This window comes from Magnolia sinica, chromosome 8, assembly GCF_029962835.1.
Source record: "Magnolia sinica isolate HGM2019 chromosome 8, MsV1, whole genome shotgun sequence".
NCBI lineage: Eukaryota > Viridiplantae > Streptophyta > Magnoliopsida > Magnoliales > Magnoliaceae > Magnolia > Magnolia sinica.
This window is the reverse complement of record NC_080580.1, coordinates 55,333,029-55,347,224: the sequence shown is the minus strand read 5'-3', so window position 1 is coordinate 55,347,224 and position 14,196 is coordinate 55,333,029.

The window sequence follows — 14,196 nt, the reverse complement described above, 5'->3', positions numbered from 1 at the left end:
AGGATTACTTATAAGTGACTTACCTATAAGTCATTTACAACTTAAAGAACTTACAAGCATCCAAACATGCCCTTAAGACGACAAAGAAATGGAAGGGTTTTAGGGAGAGAGCATGTTCATGGTCGAGGGACCACTCCGAATGGTAGCCCATGGTCTCCGCCACGTTATATGGGGCTCACGCATGTGCTTGCAACTTGTAAGGGAGGCAGATTCACAGACGTGGCTTCTCCGAATTCACCGAGGTCGATGGATGATTCCTTGCCATCACCATGGTTTATGTGTCTTACATCGAGGTTGTCCATCCGTTTTGATAGGTCATTGTAGGGCATGAACCCAAAAATGAAACAGATTCAAATCTCAAGCGGAACACACGATAGGAAACAGTGGTGATTGACCATTAAAAACTTCTTGTGAGTGACAAAAGTTTTGGATCAATATGATATTTGTGTGGTTCCTCCGTCTAGGTCTTTGTGACCTTATCAAAGGGTGGGATGGCAAATAAAATTTCATGCGATGCATGAAGATTTTAATGGTGGGAATTCAATTGTCGCAATTTCTATTGTGTGGCTAGCCTAATTTTGAATATGCTTCATTTTTTGGATCATGCCTTGAAATAAGATTTCAAAAGAACAAAGGGAATGGTTGTAAGGTACACACATTATAGTGGCTCCACTATCAAGGACCCGCCATGAGATGTGAATTGGCTAGTGACCCCAGCCATAGCTCCTAGACTGGTGTTACCTGCTAGTGAGATAACATTTGTGCATCAGAAACAGTCTCATCATGTCTATCGAAGTAAGTGAGTTCGTGTAAAGAGAGTCTTACAAACGGCGTTAGAGTCCGTTTTTCTCGAGTATTTGCTTAAAAGGAGAAATACTATTTGAATTCCCTATCTCTCACAAATTCAACAAGAACTAGTCTTATCTCTACCATGTCTCACAGCTTGCTAGCCCTAACGCACGAATAGAAGCTCAAATCCAAAGTATCTCTCAAGCAAACCATAGGAGCCCTCTATTGTTTAAGAGAAACACAAATCCTCCACGTTAAGTTTGTTTGATTGATTCTCTCTCTCTTAATCTTATTTACAACCACTCGGGGATTTTTTTAATCTTCAAATGTGGATTTGGTGATTTTTTAGCTTCGGATATGGATTTTAGGATTTATGGATTGTTCAGCTTCGAGTGTAGATTATAGGATTTGGGGATTTTTTTAAACTTGAATGTGGAACTCCATGACTAGTGTGGGGAATTTAGCATCTTCTTTTTTTCTTTTTTTCTTTTCTTTTTTGTTTCAATTTGGATGTTGGAGAAGGGCTACTCAAAGTGGCACCTGTCACACCCCAAACTCGGGAATCGGACTCACAAAATTTCTAGTCGCCGAATCCAGTACTGATAGCCTCTGTAGTACCCCATTCTCAGCTAATGTTGGGTTCCATAGGTGAGACCCATTCTGATGTTTATATTGAATCTGCCCCGTCCACCGACTTCTCTGTATCATTTTAGGCCATGGGCCGAAAGATGAGACAAATTCAAGTCTCTAGTGGGCTGCAGTGAGTGAAATGAATCATTGCTGTTGAAATCTTCCAAGGCCCAATGTGGAGCTATAACGCTCCGGATTTCGAGGGTTGAGCAAAGCTTAACTCCCGAGATCCAACACATCACTTATGCAATATGGATAATGATGTTTAAATGTTGTTCATATCAATGCATTAAACATGAGTGGGATTATACTAAAATACCATATCATACTCCAGAGATAAATAAGATTTAACAAGCGGAAGACTGAAACACATATATAAGTATGTAAGGGTGTCGCAACGTCCAAAGTATGAGTATGATACCGGGCTGAATATAAGCATATATTGTTTCAAAATTTACAAAATATCAAAATTTACATGTCCAAGTAATCCATGTATCTCTGTAATCCCATCGAATCAATACAAGGTCTACGTAAATCCGCCTGATAGCTAAATATAGGAGAATTCCTCCTCCTCATCCATGAAGTCCATTTCAACTACATAGACTCCGTCATCACCTACATCTATAACAGAGTCTGGTTGGTGTTTTAAAACACCGTCCCAGGGTGGGAGTGAGTGATCAACTCAGTGGTACTATAAGGCAAAGGTTAACATGTTATCAATTCAATCAAGTAGTGATGATAAAGCAATACAATAATCACTTCCTAGTTACTCTTATTAATGCAGGGATAGTATGCAATAATGATGCATGCCCTTGCACAAAGCTCCCTCAAAAGCGACTCCAACAACCAATTCGCACATGACAAACTTGAAAAGGCCAAGCTATACGTCCTAGAGGGGGGGGGGAGGGGGGGGGGGGGTGAATAGGACTATGCCAAATTAAAATGATAACAACAGAAATTAAAAAATTAAAGGAAAGATAGCACTATAATCAATTCACAATACTGAAATGTAAAACAACCTCAAATGTATGAGTATTGAGAGATTGGTACAAATGTTGTTCTAATAACAACCTTACACCAAAAACCAAGGTTTATGGTAGGACAACCTGATTCCTAAAAAGGTCTTTGTATCAAAAACTCAAACTTGATACAAAGGAATAAATAAATAAATAAATAGCAAGGAAATGAAATTTAAGTTATTACAACATTCCCCACAATGCTTGAAATGTAAAGGATTACAACATTCATATCCACAAATATATTCCACAAGATTAAATGATAAAAGATATAGAAATTAAACCACACATCCAAACACAAAGAATTATAGTGGTTCACCTGCGTGTACACTAACTGTTCAACAACAGCCACACAGCTACTCCACTCCTAATATCCTCTCACAGTGGATATTAGCATTCACTATGAAAATAGTTTTTTCTCAAGTTCACCTAAAACCCTCACAATTGTGTCTTTCAAGTGGGCTTACACAATTCAAAAACCCCACTATCGGAGTTTTCTGGCACTCCTCAGATAACAAAAAAAAAAATGAGATTTTTCTAGCTTAATCTTAAAAGAAACCAACACAATGGAAATTACAATAATGTAAAATACCTGGATTTCTCCTTTTATTGCAGCCCGGAAGAACCAAGACGGAGTAGAAGTTTGAATAGAAGTTCAATGTCCAATACTCACTTATGAAATGGTTCTAGCTTCTAATTGATTTTAAATTAAATCAAGTTGGGCTAGCTCTATTTGATTTTGATTCCAAGAAGTAAAATATCACAATTCCTCTTTCAAATCAGATTGGAATGCAGAAACAAAATCAAATATACAAAGCTAATAAAAAGAGAATATTAAATATGCACAGTCTAGCTTAAGAAGATCACAAACTTATCTCTCAGAGTGATGCCTTTATTTTACTTGAATTGGATATCAAACTCTGAAAATCGTGCTCTATTTATAGTTGCAGAAATTACATCTACGACTGGTCCTGTGGACACTACGACTGATCGTAGGACGAACTAATTTTTGAAATTTTGAGCGCGATCGGATAAAACCGTTCCACGACTGGTCATAGGACCTTCACGACCAGTCGTGACCTATCCACGACTGGTCGTGAGGAGCCAGGAATAGTTGCTGGAGTTTAGTCGTAGCTGCTGGACTGGTTGTGAACGAGTCATGCACTGTTCACACATCTGTCGAGCAAACCCCAAGACTAGTCGTGGCTTAACAAAAAGTTCTGAAAATTTGCAACAACTTAGGACTGGTCATGGAATTTCTTGGACTGGTCGAGCTAGTGCTAGGACTAGTCGAACAGAGTCCACGACTAGTCTAAGAATAAACCAAAACGCTTATAAAATAAGCAATTGACTTATGTATCCAAAATGACCTACGCTAAGGTCAATCTAAAATCTTTCATACCTTAAACATGAAGTATGAACAATGAACCTTCTTTTCTTCAGATGATGGATGATCTTTGAAGTTCATGAAGCTTGATATTGCGACACTTAATGAAGCTTGAACTTGAGATTTTTGGAAGCTTGAATTTGTAGTTCTTGAGTTGTACTTCACCATGAGTCTTGAACAAGATCTCGTCTTTCGATGCAACTTTAAAACTTTGAAGCTTTCAGAAGAGAACAATGTACTTGATCTTGCAGTTCTTGAAGTAGATCTTTGTTCTTGACTTGAAGCATTGTCCTTGTATATGTGATGCATTGCCTTGAACGTATATACCAATGTGCTACACAAGACACAGATTAAGGTTTTGACACTACAAAATTTGATAATCAAAGGAGCATGAAACCATAGCACTTACAAAACTTCCTAAAGATACAACTTCCTCACCAAAGCACATGCAATGCGGTGCATGGTTGTGTTAGTCAAGTACTTAATTAGGCTTATTCATACACCAGATTTAGGAAGCTAAGGTACCTCCCTTTACATCATTAACCCAAATAGAGATCCATTTGGGGTCGTCAATCCTAATTAACCACATACGATAGGCAAGTTGTAGGGTATCACCCTTAATGAAAAGCAGTGGATAGGCAAATTCAAAAACAGTTTATACTCGAGGTCACCATGAGGAGACTTGTCACCTCAGCGTAGGCCGATAACTCGAATACAGTGTCCCATGCCACCATATTTGGCTCACTAGTTTGGGTTGCTTACTGGTCACTATGGGGAGGCTCCTCACCCCAGCATAGGCCAACAGCTCGACCACGGTGTCCCATACCACCATGCCCAGCTCATGAGTCTTAGCGGATCATGGCACCATGGTTGAAATGGGCTTTTACATTGATAAGTGGTACCTTAGATTCAAGCAATGATATCTATACATGGTAAACACACAATAGGCCAATCGGTTTATTAGACAAGTTCGATTGGTACGAGTGCATGCCGAATTAATCGACATGGAACGTGTAAGCACTCTCCGTGGCCTAACCACTATCGATAATTGTCGTACGACCCGGATTCACCGAACGTATCAAATATGGCGAGACTAGTTCAGCCACTCAAACGGGAATTGTTACCAACTGCCTGGACTACGCTGCAGTCCGAATCTTACTCAGATGCAGCATGTAAATACATGTGAAAATCATATTAGCATTTGACAAACATTTAAATCAATATCTCATTTGAGCATTTCATCAAATATATTGAACATGTTACCAAACATTATATTTCATCTATAAATCGTGTAAACGAAATTAAGATTTCGTGAAGGAACTATACATATGGATAAGGTAAGAGAGAATCCTATCTCAATACCCTTATTAGATACAATCCATCAACAATTTCTCATTCAGACATTTTATCAAACACTTAGACTACACATTACTAAATACATAGACTAGATTAGTTACGACATAAACTATAGCAATTCATTACACAAAAAGATCGTGATACATACGACAAGCATGAATCCTGAATTTGTAGTCATGACAAGCACAAATCACAATTTCATATTCATTCAAACATTTCAACAAACACATGGAATGCATCTCATATTCAACATAGTTCACAAATGTATGATTTATCGAAAACATCGTAACTAAGATCATATGGCAGCAATTAAGTCAAACATAAATCATTGCTGACATTGAAAGCCTTGAAAACCATAACCTAAACGTTTATAGTCTGCACCTTTCGTCGGAATACTCATTTTGAACATGGTTCGAATCCTACGTTCCTAAAAAGGGAATGGCAGGTACCTAAATCGCGAAATAGGTCAGCTAGTTTACCAATTACTCAATTCGGCTTTCTAAATCAAGATTAGGGCTAAGATTTCTTACCCAAATCGTAGTTGGAACGGATCAGTTAGTTAGATGTAAAGGCGATTCAGTGCGTGGAGTAGCAGGAAAGAATCACTGCAGCAAACTCCAAAGATTTCCCCTCACTCCCTACTCTTTTCTCTTCCTTTCTCTCTTCTCTCTCCTAGGGTTAGAGAAAATTCGTATGGGATAGGAATGGGGTGGTTTAAGGGCTTTATATAGGCCCAAAACTGGTGCAAATGGCCCCAGGACCATGGTATACTTAATTTATAACCAAAGGGTGCCTGTTTCGGGCAAATGGGGCTCATATGGAGGTCCACTACTCTCTTACTTTATAGGGTAAGTTCCCTGACGATGGATCTATGCCAGGATGTGGTTTTAACACGATTGGATAGGCCGATCGACCGTGAAGGACCTGTATCAGATTAACGGTCGTTGTCACTCGATCAGGGCCACAAGTATACAGATATGTGCAAGGAAATTTTCCTGATCCATGGGTGAAGTTCGGTCAGAAATCGACGGTCTAAAATCTTCAATTTCGCGCATAAGCGAATGACCCAATTTACTTGAGTTTCATTACGTTTTCTAAAGATATTTGTGTTTCTCACACACTTTGCTTAGGGCTCAAGTTGTATGTTTCTGGATACTATTTGGGCTCGGTTCCTATGATGGTTGTCAAGCCCAATAAGACGGTCATAACCCTATAGTTTCGCGATCATCGGACTTTCGACTTGCGGTCCAGGTCCAATACGAAGTTTCAATGTGCTCTCGAGAGCAACAAGCTTTTGGGGTTTCTCCTAAGTTTTTAAGTAGTGTTGAGTCAGTGATTTTGATGGTTTTGGGTCTTGCCGTTTGTATAAATAGTGGTTCAAGCTAATCCATCGATTAATTCAGTTTAGTGCTTAATTAATTTTTGCCTAAATTCTACAGAATATGGTCCTTAGGGATTTCTGCCTGAGGTGGTACTTAGCCTTCATACGAATTTTTTCAAGACGTTACAGGAGTCCATGTTTGTCCAAATTAACCCACATAGCCTAGATAGGGCTGATGGTAATTATGGACTTGTCAAGATTTGCATATTGCTTTGCATCCTTGGCACATGACATTTGGCCTACTATGTCTTTGCATCGCATAGCCTGGATAAGGCTGATGGTATTTATGGACTTGTCAGGATTTGCATATTGCATTGCATCCTTAGAATATGACATTTGGCATACTATGTCTTTGCATTGCATAAGCTGGATAAGGCTGATGGTATTTATGGACTTGTCAGGATTTGCATGTTGCATTGCATCATCAACGTATGACATTTGGCCTACTATGTATTTACATCGCATAGCTTGGATAGGTTTGATGGTATTTATGGACTTGTCAATTTAGTTTTTCATCATTTCCGCTTACTCTGACATTTGTATGCTTGGCATATGCATTGCGCATACACGCATGCACTCTCTAAGCTTCGTAATAAGCTTATGCACATTCGTTATGTGCAGGTTATGCTAGACCGCAGCAGCATTGAGGCAGGAGCATGTGCCTGATCTTTTGAAATTTTGTTATATCATGTATTTTCCTTTCAGCACTGTACTCAAAGATTATATTGGTGGATATATGATAATGATGTTTTGTAACTTGGGTACACTTGTGGTTATGCTCCTTTAATAATAATAATAATAATAAATTTACTTTAAAAATCCTCCACATAGGATCGTAAGATCGAAACCTGGTGCATGGGATCTGGGAACCGAGAATGGGGTACTACGGAGGGTGTCAACACCGGATTCGGTGATCGAAAATTTTGTGAGTCCGGTTCTCGAGTTTGGGGCGTGACAGCACCCACCCGATGGGTAGCCCATATCTTGTACACGTGTGCCCTTTTGTCGTGTTTTGGCAAATTGAACACTCACACACACACACACACTACAAATATGTTTTCAATATTCCTACAATGAATGACACATGTTTTGTTGATCTAGTTGCAATTGGGTTCTCCTTATCAGGGAATCTATAAGACATTTACTTCTAATTCATGTTCTTTATAACAGTTGATATGCCAAAGTTTTAAAAGAAAAGAAAAAAAAAAGATGCACTGCACAAGATTTCTTAGCAAAAAAGAAGAAGAAGAAGAAGCTGGCACCAAAAAAACCACAAGGAGTTTGTATATAAAAAAAGATAAATTATCGTATAATGGTGAGCAATCTAAATGTGCCATTGTGAGAACTAAATTTACATACAAGGAGCTCACAACTAAAATAAACAAAATTATGAAGAAAACATTTAAGGAATATGATGTTATAATGAAAGTTGTGTATACAATGTAGGGTCGCGAATCACTCCCTTCACACATTATCAGAGTCCAATAAGATGTCTTAGCATATATGTTTTTCTCTAATCAAAACCCTAATTTTCAGATACCATTATATATAAAGAAAGTGAGGTCTACAACTGTTGTCAAAGAACCCATGTTCGCAAATCTGAATGAGCAGCTGAAATGGAGAGCTTGCGATGCCTAGAGGGAGGGTGAATAGGACAATGCCAAATAATCGAAATAAGAGCTGAATATGTAAATGATATAAAAATCTCAGTTGCTTGAATATTGAAACCTTGATTCTAAATAATTCATTGGACAACCTTCACCTAAAATTTTAAGCAGGACAACCTTATTTTACGAATGTTTTCAAAATCAAAACTTCAAACTAGCAAGAGTAAATTAAAGAATTACAACATTCACCACATAACTGAAATAATTAAATACATCCAATCCACCAAAAATAAAAATAAGGCATTCACCACATGGCACAAATAATTATAGTGGTTCGGTGCTTTAAAAGCAAACACACCTACTCTACTCCCAAAATTACTTCCCTCGTAATTTTGGCTTTCACTATAAAAAGGTTTTCACAAGGTCACCTTAATAACCTAATACAGTTCCTTGTGATTTTCACGGGCTATTACAATAAAAACCCAAATTGAGATTTTCACAGGCTATCTCAAACAAAACTTCGACTGAGATTTTCACAGGAAATCTCAGAAAAACCTAAACAGAGTTTTAGAAGGTATACTTGTCTTCAACCATAGAAGATACAGCAGAAGCTTGTAGTAAAATGACCTCTTTCTTGAATGTAGATGGTGTCGTGTTCAATCAAATAGAAAGAATCTAGGGTTATATAGATTTTAATTCTATTAAACCCAAATGCTATTTAATTCAATTATCGTAGATCTCAAAGAGGAGTATAGTTTACTCTCTTAGACTAAACTTAAAAGATCCAAGACTAAAGGGAATTAAATAAGCTATTTAAATAAATTATAAATACCAATTAATAGCTTGTCAATGACTTGAGCTTTTCTCTCCCTTACATAAGAGTTTTGATAATTAAATTGTGTAATTTGGAATGAGAGGAATCCTCAATTTATAGGCAAAGAAGTTAGGACTTCGACTAGCCTGAGATAGGCTTCAACTAGGTTGAGTTCAGCGGATTCTATTCATCAAATTTTAAATTGCACGGGATAAGAATTATCCAAAATTTAGCTGACCTGAGGTTAAGTTCGGCTAGACAGCTCGATTTGGCTAGTCGAATTTACCCTTCGGCTGGCCGAATTTTCGTGAATTCCAAAAGTTGATGTTGCTAGAATTTCACCATAACTTTCTCGAGCTAGCCGAATTTCAAACTCGGGCTAGCCGAACCAAAACTCGAGCTAGCCAAATTTTCAACAAAAGTTGTTATTTTCTTCGAGCTTGAAGTTGGGCTGACCGAGGATGCTTAGGCTGGCCGAATTACAGGAAAAAACAAATGTAAAAAGCCATAATTAAACATTTTTTAAAGCACTTAGTCTTAAGGACTTTTTAGGGTTTATACCACCTGAGATATATCAAATATCTGATTAATTTTGGCTTAAACTTTGTCTCGGACTTCATCTTGAATTTGAGCTTGATATTTTCTTGAACATAGATTGATTTTGAGCTTGATCTTCTCTTAAACATAAACTGATATTGTGTTTGATCTTCTCTTATACATATATCGATCTTGAGCTTGATCTTCTTTGAAGTAGTTTTGTCTTACAAAATTTGACAACTTATTTGTGCTCAACATCCTAGCACTTGCAGCAACACATAACAATGGATATTGATTTATGGATGAGATTTGTATTTGCCCCATCTTCGGTTAATGTAGATATCCCCGACCCATCAACTATTGCTCTGAGACATGATTAAAGGATCAACAGTTGTGAGTGACCATCTTTTCACTCGTTCGATAGTAAAGACTATACAGATATCTTTGAGTAATCATTCAATGCACCAAGACATGATTCAAGGGTTGACAATTGTGAGCAACCATCTTTTGGTTGTTGGATAGTGAAGACTGTATAGATATCTCCAAGCCATCAACCAATGCACCAAGACATCATTCAAGGGTTGACAGCTATGGGCGGCCATCCTTTTACTTGTTAATTAGTGAATATTGTAAGATATCTTTGACCCATAAACCAACGCACCAAGACATGATCTAAGGGTTGACAATTGTGACTATCAGGCCCATGTCCTAGTGTCCGTTCCATTTCGTAGGGTTCCGCGGTCCTCCCGGTCAAATTTTGGCGACCCTCGACCCATAGATCGCAATTGCACGTGACCTTAAGTCATACCCTGTAAACCCGAGTTGACTCAACCCGAGACCTGCGCCATTACGACTGCGCCGTCACCGCAATTCTGACATTACATCTCGTGCACCGATTCGACGTCTAGATCATGAGATATGGGCTGCGCATGATCATGGCCGTGGACCGCACGTTGCGGGACCCACCTATCCCATGACACACTTCCCTAGGTCATTATGAGGGTGACATCACCCCTACACCTAGCCACCCTACCTACCCTACCATAGCCACCCTAGTCCCTAGCCCATAAATGATTATTTTTCTTTCCCATGACCAAGCCCCTTATAAGTTATGATGACCCTACCATCATCATTGCCTAGAAACTACCTCTCTCTCTCTCTCTCTTATCTCTCCCTCTCTCTTTCTCCTTCTTCATTTCTTCCATTAGCAACCTCCAACTGTCCCAAGCTCCGTAAAATTCCAGCAACCTCAAGCTCCCTAATCCCCCATATCTAACCCTCCTAACTTCATCTCAACCCTTCAATCTCACCCCTTGGAGCATTGGAAGCCATTGGTGGAAGAAAGGACAAGAAGATTTGAAGGTGGGTGCCCCTTAGAGCTAGATTTCACTTTCTACCTTTGATTTCTTTCTTTTATTTGTATGGGAACTTGAAGGTCCCACCAATCCATGGTGGAGATCCTCCATGAACCCCTTGATGTGGCCCTTGGACCATCTTCTTGCATGCATGAGTCATGAAGGGTCCATTCTCCATGGACCCTACCATGATAGGTTTTTCTCTAATCCATGCCTTCTAGGGTCATCTAGACCCCTCAATTGCATGGTGGGGATGACATCCCACCACAGATTTTTATACATTATGATGAGCACATGTATGTGATGTATGATGATCATGATGTATGATTTGAAGCTTTTGAGGGGCCCATAGTGGCGGGGTCCCCTCCCTTTGGTCGGTCTTCCTCCTTCTCTCTCTCTCTCTCTCTTCTCTCTCTCTCTTTCTCATTTCCTTTGATGGTGAGGATGTGTTTGGTCCACCTAATGTTGCGTGAATGGGACATCCACACTGTCCAGATTTTTTTTGGACATTCAAAATTTCTGGGCTGTCTTACTGTCCACTGCTGGACAGGTCTGGATGAAGGGGACCATAAATATTAGCTTTATTCAAAGCCACTGGTGGGTCCCAGGCATGTGGACCCACCTCGTGCATATGTTACAATCTGGACCGTCCATCAGCTGGATGCTCCCAACCTCGTGCATATGTTACAATCTGGACCGTTCATCAGCTGGATGCTGCCATTGACGTCAGCAAGTTCTGTGGGTCCATCATGAGGTATGTTTTAAACCCATATCGTCCAGCCATTTGGCACGTGTGGGGCCCACCCCACATGTGCTGCATGTGTGGGATGGGACCTACCTTGATGTATCTATTGAATATCCAAACCGTCTGTCCATTTAGAGACGGTGGGGCCCACTGCTGTCCGACGTTAGAAATTTGTGTGGCCCCATCACAATGTATGTGTTGTATCACTGTCCATCCAGGACGTGGCCCACCCCACACGTGTGGGTGGGACTCACCTTGGTGTATTTGTTTTATACACACTGTCTATTTGGACGGTGGCCCCACTGCTGACTGACGTCAGCAAGTTATGTGGGCTACCATGATGTATGTTGTGTAGCCACGCCGTCCATCTGTCGCGAACATGGGCCCACCCCACACGTGTGACACGTGTGGGGGTGGGACCTACCTTGATGTATTTGTTCTATATCCACGTCGTCCACCTGTCCTGAACGGTGGTGTGGACCCTACTGTAATGTATGTGTTTATACACACCGTTCATCCATTTCAGCTCATGTGGGGCCCACCCCACACGTGTTGCACATGTGGGATGGGACTCACCTTGAGGCATGTATTGTATATCTACGTTGTCCATTTTACGGCATGTCGTGATACATGTATTGTATACCCATGCTGTCCATTTGTGCAGCCCGCCGTGATACATGTTTTGTATATCTATGTCGTTCGTTTGTGTGGCGCGCCATGATGTATAATTCTGACTGCCCATCCGTTTTTCCTGGGTTATGGGCTGCCCCATTAGGCCCACCTTGTGATGCAATAGGCCCACCTTGATGTATGTATTGCAAGCTGTCTATTCATCCCTTATGCTTAGCCCATAGGCCCTTGTGTGAGGCCCAAAAGGATGCATTTGTGGCACTTATGTGAGGCCCAATCTGATGTGTATGAGGCCCATGAGTGAGGCCCAATGAGATGTATATGAGGCCCGTATAATGAGGCCCAATGTGATATATATGTAGCCCATGTCTGAGGCCCGAAATGAAGTATATGGGCCCATGAGTGAAGCCCAATGTGATGCATATTAGACCCATGAGGGAGGCTCATTGTGATGTATATTAAGCCCTTGTGTGAGGCCATGGGCCCACTATATGTTTTGCTCTATGTGGGTCATTCCTAGGAAGCAATGTTAGTTAAATGTCCACATTGATGGCCAATAATGGTTAAATGTCCACATTGTAACCTTCCCTCAGGCCTTGTTAGGCCCATTCTCATTATTCTCTTAGTGGGTTGACCCAAATCGATGGGCCCCATTGATATTGTATGACCCATCTATTCTTTTAGGCTAACCCAAAATGTTGGGCCCCCATTGCTTATAGGATTGTATGTAGGCCACATAGGCCCAACCTTGATATGAGGAGAGTTCATCCTCGCCATAGACAGAGGAATCGGTGCTATCAGAATTGGTATATCCACAGTCGAGGAATGACCCCCCATGTTATGGATCTGTTGTCCATCTATGGATCCCGCCTTGCATTTAGGCCAATTATCAAGGCCGATTATCGATGCCAATTATGAGTATGTGACAGCACAACATCATGATACACGTCTATACGCATCATTTGCATGCTTGATATGAGATGTGGTTGATCATTGCATATGACATTGGGCAGGTTATTCACGGGACTCCCTGATAGGCGGAGTTGTCCCACATGAGCGCACGATATGCACAGGATTGATGCATGACTGGACTGTGTGACTCATGCATCTTGTATTATGTGATTATGATTACTGTATGCCCTAGTGGCATCAGGGCTGTATCCTCCACAGATATAGCGTGGATGACAGGATACTAAAAATACTGTTTAAGCAGGGGGGTGCGTAGGATGTCCCATGGTGAAAGTCCCCAAACCCTTATGGTATCATGAATGATGCTTCGATGCCTAGACTGAGTGGATGTATGAGTGTATGAGGGCTGAATACCAGGAGATCGCATCTCCCACTGTGTCGTGGTCGGTTGGAAGGGGGTGTAGCCTTACTCGCCCGAGGGTAGGGGCAATGCTAGGCTGAGTCTAACTAGCTCATAAATGAGTCCGCTACCGACATGCCAGGTAGATATTGGCTAATTGCTAGTCACGAGGGAAGCGGGGTCTCTTCCGCTTGCACAGTTGAGCGTCTAGTGTAGGGCGACAATGTGGTGTAAGTGTATTAGACCCCGGTGATATCCCAGAGATGAGTTGTATAATTATGTGGATTCTGATGAGGATTGGTATGCTTGAGTGGCATCTCGCATCGCATGGTCTTAGTATAGCCGATAACATTCATGTCTTGCATCGCATCATAGCCTTGGTATGACCGTAGCATTCATGCCTTGCATCGTATAGCCTTGGTACGGCTAATAGTATTCATAGATTCGTCAGCATATTCCGCATCACTTTGACATTGCATTCCAAGCACACTTATATTACATATACACTTACACCACCCTCTAAGCTTTCTATAAGCTTATACACGATTGATGCGTACAGGTGATGTTAGGCCGTAACTGAGCAGGAGTAGGAGCGTACCGTGGAGCTTCAGGAGTTTTTGGTTATTATTATTATTGTATT